We start from the raw sequence: 11107 nt of genomic DNA, 5'->3' as shown, positions 1-11107 counted from the left end.
CTGTCCTCCCAAATGCAAAGGTCAAAGATAGAGTATGGTTAAAAAGTGATAGATGTGAAGAATTTCAGAGGTACAGTATTCAGTCAACTTCTGTAGTATAGAAGTCAAATTTTTTTAGTTCCTACAAGGTTTTTTTTTTGTCTTCAAATGCTACAGAGGAAATGACTGCCTAAATTTATCTAAATAATCTCATTTTTAAACTTGATTTTGCTTTAAAAAACAAAAAGTTGAGAGAAACAAAATTGAGCTACCTGACTTTAAAAAAATATTTAAAGGGATATTTAAAATGTGCCATTTTTCTTCAACAATGGTTAGTATAAAAATATTTTGAAGAGGCGTCTGGTCTGCCCACAGTGAGTGAATGGAGTGGCCCAACAGCTTGGTGGCCACTCTGAAGGCAGATGGGGCAGAGGGGGATCCTGAGGCAAAGAAGTGTCTTCTATGCGTGGACCTCTATGTGTGGACTTCTGTAGGTGAACATTTGTGTGGAGTTTGCCTCGGTTGCAAGCTGTGACACTGCCGTGGCTCAGTGCTGCCTGGTGGAGAATGACTGGGAGATGGAAAGAGCACTAAACTTGTACTTTGAGCCCCCTGTGGAGGAGGGCACTTTGGAAAGCTGTCCTGAGACCCCAGCCAGGTCCAAGTCCTGTGTTAACCTAACGAATGAAGAAACAACTGATTCCATTAGTTCTAAAACCAGTACATCTGAAGATATTGAGCATTTGATTTTATCAAATATTGTAAAATATTTAATCAAATATTGATTTGATAAAATCAAATATTTCAAATATTTGTAATTTGTATAGGAGGTTATTCCCCCATATTTGTAGCTACCTAAAGAAGAGAGCAAGCAGTGATAAGATTATTACAGGTCATGAAAGAGGATATTTCACAGCTATAATGTTGAAGAAATCAAGAATGAAATTTAAAATCCAAGAGATTATCCTTTTTCCAAATACAAAAATGATGAAAAACCTTTTTGTGTGTGTATGCAACTGTGTCGGGAAATGAACTTTGCCTTATGACTTCTCATTTGGAGAGCACGAGACAGCATGCTAAGGAAAAAATTAATTGGTTAAAAATGATTTTAAAGAAAATACAAGGGGCTCCAGAGTCGTCTATAGTTATAGTTGCAGGAGATACAAATTTAAGGGATCACAAAGTTACCAGATATGGTGGTTTACCCAACAATAATTTGGATGTCTGGGAGTTTTGGGGCAAATCTAAGCATTGCCTGTATGCATGGAATACACAAATGAACTCTAATCTTCAAATATCTGCTACTTGTAAGCTTTGTTTTAATGAATGTTTCAGAACAGCAGCAGAAAGTGGTCATATTGTTTCTCAAAGTTTGGACCTCTTTGGGTTGCAAAAACTGGACTGTGGTAGATTTCCTAGTGATCACTGGGGTCTTCTGTGCAACTGACATGTGATATTATAAAATGGTTTTCAAATAAGTTTTACATTTTCTGGTAATTTCGTTCTGGATTTTGCAAATGTAATTTCCTATATGGAAAGGTAGGTTTAATACAGAGGAATTAATATCCCAGGTCACTGTCACAGAAGAAAACGCTGCTGTGATTTTATTTTGTGCACTGTGTCCTCAGATTTCAAAACTAAATATTGATGTTTATTCAAATTCAAGCATACCTGGTGTTCAGAATATGAGACTTCTTAACAGGCCACCAGGACCCTTGGAGCTTTTAATAGTGCTCAGAGTTCCAGCTGGTTCTCAAACAGGGCCACATTGTCTCTGGGCTAGCCTTTATATTTTGTTTATTTTTAAAATCAGGCACCAGATAGTTTATATTTTAAGTAAATATTTAACAGTAAAAATAAGAGATTATTGAGGTTGGCGGATTGGATCTTTTCATTATATTTTACAAATTCTGATTATCTTAAATGAAAAAGCCATGATTATGTACATTTAAATAGGCGACAACTATCCTATAGCAGACTTTGTTTTTGTCAGCTAATAGTACATAATTGGTCACCTGTAAGTGAAACCTTATGATTTTAAGTTCTTCAACTTTTAAAAATTCATGTTTGTCAACATGTCACCATTCATGTCGCCAACAGAAGCAAATAGGCTTGATAATTATTAAAGTCAGTTTTATAGCTGCACTGTACTTTTTTCCTAAGAGAAAAATAAGTGTAAAGAGGAATAGTCTTTTAGATTTACTTCTTATAAAGTTGAATTCTTTCACATGGGAGGGATAAGGAGCAATTTTTAATGTGCTTAAGAAAACATTTTTAAAGGGGCACTGGTAGCTGAGTTGGTAAGTGGCCAACTTCAGCTCAAGTCATGATCTCGTGATTGGTAGGTTTGAGCCCTGTGTTGGGCTCTGTGCTGACAGCTCAGAGCCTGGAGCCTGCTTTGGATTCTGTGTCTCCCTCTCTCTGCATCCCCACCTGCCGCCCCACCATTGCCTGCTCATACTCTGTCTTTCTCTTTCTCTCAAAAATAAAAATAAATATAAAAAGTTTAATCTTAAGTTAAAAAATAAACATTTTTAATAAAAGTGTACTTTAAGGAATTTTACTTGTTTAAAAAATTTTTTTGAAGAGAAATGGAAGCAATAGAAAAATATTTTAACAGGGATGTCATCAAATCTCCTTTTTATTTCTAATTCATTGGCATGAAATATGTGTTATGAGTTTTAAATTAAGATGTTTAGTCATTGGAGCTTTATAACCATTCTCAAACCAGCAACCCCTGGACATAGTGCTGAATCGTTTAATCATAATGCATCATTCAACTCTAGCCAATCCCTCTATTCTGAATTTTTAGTAAAACAATTTAGTTATTTGAACACCAGCTGGTGGCCTATTCTCTATACTGCAAATAATAGAAGGATTTGTAAGCTACTCATGTTGCCTTTTTTCAGTGTACTTAGGAAGATAGAATGTTAATTTATATTTTAATCACTTCATAATCATTGAATGTGTCAAATCTGTTCATCTGAAGTGGAGGAAGGATGTCCAAAAGAGGGACATCAAAGATTAATTTCAGTTAATTCTTAAATTAATGTTTCCAGCTAAAAGCTAAAGTATAGACAGTAATTTGGTATGAAATTGATAGATATATGTGTGCGTTACATACGTTTATGTTTCTTCACTTGTAGAGAAATTTTAGAGAAAGTAGGCAAGGCTGCCTTACCTAGATGAAAGAAAGTTTACAAATTGGATACATGTTTGGTATATAAAAGGGTTTTTAGACATGCTACTCCTTACCTCTCCAGATTATAGAGTAATCACAAGGAATACAGGAATACCTGGTCCTAAAAGTAAGTCATTGTCAGAGCAGTATATGAAAATGGAGAAGGAAATGGAGAGTTCTCAGATATGTTTTGCCTCAGTAGTGGCAAAATCAACCATAAACTAAATGCTGCTTTGTTCCTCCTAACAACCCTCACAAGCAAGACCTGAATGTATCACACTGGTTCTAAGTGGCTTAATAGCACTCCAGAATATGGCTCAAGAATATTTATAGAAATGCAAAAATAAACTCCACACCCGAAAAACAAATAATCCAATGAAGAAATGGGCAGAAGACATGAACATACTTCTCCAAAGACGACATCCAGATGGCCAACAGACACATGAAACAATCCTCAGCGTCACTCATCATCAGGGAAATACAAATCAAAACCACACTCAGATACCACCTTACGCCAGTCAGAATGGCTAAAATGAACAAATCAGGAGACTCTAGATGCTGGTTAGGATGTGGAGAAACGGGCACCCTCCTACACTGTTGGTGGGAATGTAAATGGGTAGAGCCCCTCTGGAAAACAGTGTGCAGGTTCCTCAAAAAATTAACAATAGAACTCCCCTACCCAGCAGTAGCACTGCTAGGAATTTACCCAAGGGATACAGGAGTGCTGATGCATAGGGGTACATGTACCCCATTGTTCATAGCAGCACTTTCAACAGTAGCCAAATCACAGAAAGAGCCTAAATGTCCATCAACTGACAAATGGATCAAGAAGATGTGGTTTATATATAATATACAATGGAATACTACATGGCAATGAGAAAGAATGAAATCTGGCCATTTGTAGAAACGTCGATGGAACTCAAGGATGTGATGCTAAGTGAAATAAGTCAGGCAGAGAATGACAGACATCATATGTCTTCACTCATATGTGGAACAGGAAAAACTTAACAGAGGACTATGGGAGAGGGGCAGGGGAAAAATAGTAGAGGAAGGGAGGCAAACCATAAGAAACTCTGAGAACAAACTGAGAGTTGATGAGGGTGGGGGAGAGGGGGAAAGAGGTGATGGGCATGAAGGAGGGGACTTGTGATGAGCACTGGGTGTTATATGGAAACCAACTTGACAATAAACTATAAAAGAAAAAAAAGAAATGCAAAAATATACTGCATCCAACAAGATAAAATAATGTCTAGGATTCAATAAAAATTATCAGCATGAAAAGAAGCAAGGTATTATCCATAAGGAGGTGAAAAATATTCTATTAAATCAATCCAGATGTGACACAAAAGAATTGGTTAACCAAGATGGTAAACAGTTACTATAGCTATACTTCCTATGTTCAGGAAGCTGGAGTAAATGTTGTACATGTTAGGTAAAGCCAGAAGATGTTAAAAAGGCCTAAATTGGACTTCCAGGGATTAAAACTACAGTGTGTAAAGGGAAAAATATAGTTGGTGAGTTGGAGTCATGATAGATTAGACATTGCAGAAGTGATTACTGAACTTTAAGACACAGCAATTGAAAGTATACAAATAAACACATAGAAAAAAATTACTGATGCCCCCAACAGACCATTAGTATTTAATATTTCTTACAGTGCAAGTCTATGGTAGATAAAATGAATCCTTTCAGTTTTTGCCTGCTTCTAAATGTCTTTATTTTGACTCAATTTTTTAAAATGTTTTATTTATTTCTAGGCAAGAGAGAGAGACAGCATGAGCAGGGAAGGGTCAGAGAGAGAGGGAGACACAGACTCTGAAACAGGCTCCAAGCCCTGAGCTGGCAGTCAGCACAGACCCCGACGCGGGGCTCGAACCCACGAACCGTGAGATCATGACCTAAGCGAAAGTCGGACGCTTAACCGACTAAGCCACCCAGGCGCCCCAAGAGTCTCTTATGTTTTGTCCCACTCCCTGTGTTTATATTATTTTTGCTTCCCTTTCTTTGTGTTCATCTGTTTTGTATCTTAAATTCTTCATATGAGTGAAGTCATAGATTTGTCTTTCTCTGACTGAATAATTTTGCTTAGCATAATACCCCCTAGTTCCATCCATGTAGTTTCATTCTTTTTGATTACCGAGTATTCCTCCATTAAACATATATACCACATCTTCTCTATCCATTCATCTGTCGATGGACTTTTGGGCTCTTTCCATACTTTGGCTATTGTTGATACTGGCTGTCAACAATAAACATTGGGGTGCATGTGCCCCTTTGAAACATCATACCTGTACTCTTGGATAAATACCTAGTAGTGCAATTGCTGGGTCATAGGGTTGTTCTATTTTTATTTTTTTGAGGCACCTCCATACTGTTTTCTAGAGTGGCTGCACCAGTTTGCCTTCCCACCAGCAGTGCAAAAAAGATCCTCTTTCTCTGCATCTTCACCAACATCTGTTGTTGCCCGAGTTGTTAATTTTAGCCATTCTGACAGGTGTGAGGTGGTATCTTGTTGTGATTTTGATTCATATTTCCCTGATGATGACTGATGTTGAGCCTTTTTTCATATGTCATCTACATGGTATCTGGATGTCTTTTTCGGGATAGTGTATTTTGACTTCATTTTTTAAAATTAAAATTTTTTTTAATGTTTTATTTATTTTTGAGAGATAGAGACAGCGTGATCTGAGGAGGGTCAGAGAGAGAGGGAGATCCAGAATCTGAAGACAGGCTCCAGGCTCTGAGCTAGCTGTCAGCACAGAGCCCAACGTGGGGCTTGAGCCCATGAATGGTGAGATCATGACCTGAGCCAAAGTCAGACACTTAACTGACTGAGCCACCTGGCCGCCCCTTGACCTCATTTTTAAAGGACATTTTTGTAGGATGTAGAATTCTAGATTAACAGTTTTTCTTTTTTCTCCAAGAACTTTGAGATGCCATTACACTGCTCACCCCTTTCATTTTTTCTTTCTTTCTGATACAAGGGCAGGCATCATTCTCATCATTGTTTATTGTATGTAATATTTCTTCATCTGATTTCAAGTTTGTATCTTTATCCTTTAGATTTCAGCAGTATGACTATGATATCCTGTATGAGGTGTGGTTTTCTTTGTATTTACTCTTCTAGGGTTTCTTCTTAACTTCTTAAGTTGATGTCTTCTATCAATTTTGGAAAATTGTCACTCATTACTTATATTTCTTCTTCTCTGTTGTTGTTGTTGTTGTTCTGGGACTCCAGATATGCAAATGATAGCCTATTTGATAGTGTTTCAAGTTATTGAAGTTTCTGATTACCATTTTTTTAAAATTTTTTCTCTTTGTGTTATAATTTGGATAATTTAAGTTTTCTTCTGATTCACTGATTCATGTGATGTGTTCAGTGTGCCAATAAGCCTATCAAAATAATTCTTAGTCTTATATTTTAGTTTTCATTTTTAGGATTATCATCTGGCCCCTTTTTGTAGTTATCATCTTTATGCTATAATTCCCCATCTGTTCACACATGTTACCTACCTTTTTTACATGAAATTTCTTAATTTGTTTATTATTGTTATTTTAAAGTCGCTCTGATAATTCTAGCACTTGGACCATCTTTGGGTCAGGTTTTAATTGCCTGTTTCTCTCTTGAGAACAAGTCACTTTGTGTGTGTGTGTGTGTGTGTGTGTGTGTGTGTGTGTGTGAGATTGATGGTTTGATATAGAATCTGAGGAAAATGGAATATCATTTTCATGATATAGGTATAAATATATACTTAGAAAGGGGCACATTCCTTTTGTCAGGCCACTAAAAGGGAGATAAGATCTGAGGAGCTGAGTCAATCGTATCTGTAATTGAGTTGAATCTGGGCTTGGCTCTTTCTTTAGTTGGATTTATTTCATCACCGACTTCAAATAATTTGTTCAAGGGATAAGAATTTTCTTTTTAATCAGACTTGGGTCCTGTGTGTCTAGAGGGTCTGTTTCCAGTCCCCTGATTTGCCTTCAGCCTTCCTTAGGTCCTGGTTCTCTTCATCTCAGAAGGATGTCCTTCAGCATTCTTGCCTCTGCCCCAGCCAAAATCAGTCATTGCTTGGTACTCACTGGGGATCCCAAGTACTTAAAGAGTTCAGTTCATTCTCCTCTGCTCTCCAGACTGCAAGAAACGGCCTATGATTATACCTCAGGGAGAGTCTCAGCTTTCTTGCTCCTCTCCTAGTCATAGTTTATCACTGTCTCTAACTCAGTGTTAGGCCCGGAGAATTTATAGAACTTGCTTCCCTTCTTCTTTCCTGCCCTCAGAGTTCATGAGGTCCTTCACACCGTACGTCAGAAGAGCAGGTCTCTCTCAGCATTCCTGCCCCTCTTCAGTAAAGTTAGTCGCCTGCTGCCTTGTATCAATCACCATAAAGCCCCAGTGTTCGAAGGTTTCTTTCAGCATTCCTACCATAGCACTGGTATTCCTCATGAGCACTCTGTGAAGGCCTGTGGGAAAGTGTTGAAGGTGGGCATACTCTGTCCTAAGGATTCTAAACTACCACACTTGGTCTACCAAATCAAAATATTTTAAAAGTTCAGCAGTTTTCTTTTTACCTATTTCTCTGCAAGTTTCTCCATTTCCACTTCACCTAGGATGAAAGAAAACTGTTGGGTCTCTTCACTCTAGAGAGAAGTTTATAACTTTCTGGATTTTAATTCATTAGATATTTCCTCCCACATTTAGCTCTCTGATGAATTTTTAATAAACTATGATTTTATTAGTTATCTGTCTTGTTATTGTTAGAGTAGAAATGGCATTCTCTCATAACTTTCTACATTCTAAGCAGAGCTGACACCTGGCATTCACATATAAATGATTATTTTCTCCCTCCACACCCACACACACACAACATACAAATATACACACATACACACACACATACACATATATATACACAGTTTTGACAAAGTTATTCTAATTGACAAAAATTTGGAGAGGAATTCTTCTTTCAGAATTTCATCATAGTCCTTTGAATATCCTTAATGGTAGAAAATCTTTAGTTCCAAAAAGTCATATTTGCTCTAAAATAAAAATGGCACCCAAAATTAAGTTTGTAAATAATGCCGACAATGAAATTTAGTAATGTTTTTTAGTAAAAACAATGTAATTATAAAATAGGCTGATTTTTCTTAAGTCTCTCTTTACTTTGAAGGCAATTTTACACAAGCAGTTCAAAACTAGTTTTGAGTGATAACAGCATAATTGAAATAAGAAAACTATTTCTAATGATGGCTGCTTGATTATAGAATAGTAATTTTAACCAAGTATTGAGGAACATGTAATTTTTAAATTCATTTTTATTCATATATCTACCCTTGAACGAGTTTTTAAAAATACTTTAAAATATTTCAAATGTTAGGGCATCTGGGTGGCTTGTTGGTTGAGCGTCCTATTCTTGATTTTGGCTCAGGTCATGATCTCACAGTTAATGAGATCAAGCCCCTCATTGAGCTCCATGCTCACAATGCAGAGCTTGCTTTGGATTCTCTCTGCCCCTTTCCTGTGCAGGCTCCCTTTCTCTCTTTCTCTCTCCCCATCTCAAAATAAATAAATAAATTTTTAAAATAGTGCAAATTTTGTTCTTCTTGTAGTCTAAATAATGCAATTCAAATGATAATATACAGTTTACCATTTTATGGTTTTCTTTCTAAATGCAAAAGTAAGTTATTTTTAAGTTTTCTTGAAAACATATCATAACACATCTTCACTTTGTTTACAATTAACTTTAAATGACTTGTTTAGAGAGGAAAATAGACACATTTTATTCATGAAAACAGAAGTGGAAACTTTTGCAAATTTTTTTTTTTTTTTTGCAAAAACACCACAGAAAAGTACTCATTTATGGGATCAGATGTGGTTAAAGCTGCCTGCAGAGGGCAGCACTCTATGTGAAATCAGAAGTTGCTAGGGAAATGCTTCTGAACTTTTGGCTCATGTGCCAGAGCTTGGTCTATGTTTTGAGAAACGTTTATTGAATTTTATTTATTGAATTTTAAGCAGTTAAGAAATTTTGGAACACTTTCTTTTGAGGTCGAATGTTCTGACTAGGTGCTTATTTATTTGATTTTTTTCTGTCAAATAGTAAAATTTAAGGACATAAAATAATGATTTATTGCAAATCTACTGCCTTCTGGGTAATATACAATTTATTTTAATTGTTGAAACTGACTTCTTTTGAAGTTCACTTGCAACCTCATGTTTTAAGGATTCCAGGATTCATTGCATAAAACCATGTTTGCAACATTCTTACATTTTATGATTTTATGAGTGCCTATTATGTTTCCATTAAGACATTCAGTTTTTTTCTTCCAAACTGTTTTCTTAAGCTTTTTATTCATATGGAAGATTTTTCATCTGTCAATTTCCAATCCAACAAATGTATTATTTTTCAGTAATTTTAAGTGTAATCTCCTTTGCAAATGTTTTTTCCCCCGACTTATTTTATTTATCTTTATTTTTCTCTCCTTCTCTTTTAATTCTGTATTTGTTGACACATGCACACATATAGCAATAAGAGCTTGGTGCCTCACCAGCATTCTGTAATTATATCTTCTACATTAATGCCTAACCCAACTTTTTCCTTTCCTTTTTTCTTTTTTTAATTATAAAATATATATACTTACAGAAGAGTTTATAAAATATATTTATGCTGTTTAATGAATAACGAAATAAAATAAGCATAGTATAAACCATGTCAAAAAATAGAACCTTGGCAGCATCCAAGCACACCCACTTAGTTCCTGGCTTCCTCCCTAGTTATAATCCTATCCCTCCAGCCTGGAGATATCCACTCTTCTGGCTTTGCGATAACTATACCTTTCTCTTTATGCTTTTACAATCTATACATGCATTCTTTTTTTTTTTTTAATGTTTTATTTATTTCTAGGAGAGAGAGAGAGACAGCGTGAGCAGGGGAGGGTCAGAGAGAGAGGGAGTCACAGACTGAAACAGGTTCCAGGCTCTGAGCTGGCAGTCAGCACAGAGCCCATCGCGGGGCTCGAACCCACGAACCGCGAGATCATGACCTAAGCGAAAGTCGGACGCTTAACCGACTAAGCCACCCAGGCGCCCCTACATGCATTCTTTTTAAAAAAAAATTTTAAATCTCTATTTATTTTTGAGAGAGAGAGAAAGAGAGAGTGAGCAGAAGAGGGGCAGAGAGAAGGAGACACAGAATCTGAAGCAGGCTCAAGGCTTTGAGCTGTCAGCACAGAGCCTGATGCGGGACTCGAACCCACGGACCGTGAGATCATAACCTGAGCCAAGTTGGACACTTAACCGATTGAGCCACACAGGCGCTCCCTGTATCTGCATTCTTAAACAATAGTCTGTTTTTGCCTGTTTTGAACTTAATATGAGTGGAATCATACTGTTGGAATGTTTTTTCATATTTTAAGCTTTTAAGTTGTGTATTAAAAATTGTGCATTTCAATAATTAAAATCGTCTGAACACAGACATGGTACGCTGATTAAATTGTATTTTGCAACTTACAGGACACCTTGTACCAACTTGGTTTTTACTCTAGATTTCACTGTTGTCCCACTCAGCTTCTTCCTTCACCAACATGCAAGTTCTTTTCCTTCCCTCCCCAACCAGACATGCAGATGGAGGAGGCAATCTCAGTGTTCTTCCCAGTAGTTCTGATTCTTTGATGAGGAAAGGACAGCAGACATTTAAATTTGATCCAACCTCTTTGCACCTTCTATAGTTAAAGAGCTAAAAGAAGTAAAATGAGAAGGCAATGCTTGTGGAATGTACAGTGCTTACTGGTGGCACACACCTCATTATGATTTGCCTGCTTGCTTCTCCTGTTCAGTCGTTTCTTTTGAAGACAGTGGACTTTTCTCATGCTTTTCTGCCTTCTTCAATTTCAACTTAATGGAATTTCTCCATCTCAGCCATATGGGGTTTTTCAGACATGGTTGCAGAG

General features: G+C 36.7%; 2 pseudogenes; one reads left to right on the top strand and one right to left on the bottom strand.

Moving 5' to 3' along the window:
• Positions 1-361: 361 nt before the first annotated feature.
• LOC144231034 (tyrosyl-DNA phosphodiesterase 2-like) lies at positions 362-1441 on the top strand (annotated as a pseudogene).
• A 9520-nt stretch (positions 1442-10961) lies between these two features.
• Positions 10962-11097, bottom strand: LOC144231033 (thymosin beta-4, Y-chromosomal-like; annotated as a pseudogene).
• Between the last annotated feature and the right edge of the window lie 10 nt (positions 11098-11107).

Source organism: Crocuta crocuta, unplaced genomic scaffold, assembly GCF_008692635.1.
Source record: "Crocuta crocuta isolate KB4526 unplaced genomic scaffold, BGI_CrCroc_1.0 scaffold4, whole genome shotgun sequence".
Lineage (NCBI taxonomy): Eukaryota > Metazoa > Chordata > Mammalia > Carnivora > Hyaenidae > Crocuta > Crocuta crocuta.
Note: the sequence above shows the minus strand (reverse complement) of the source record. Positions and strands in the feature narration are given on the sequence as shown.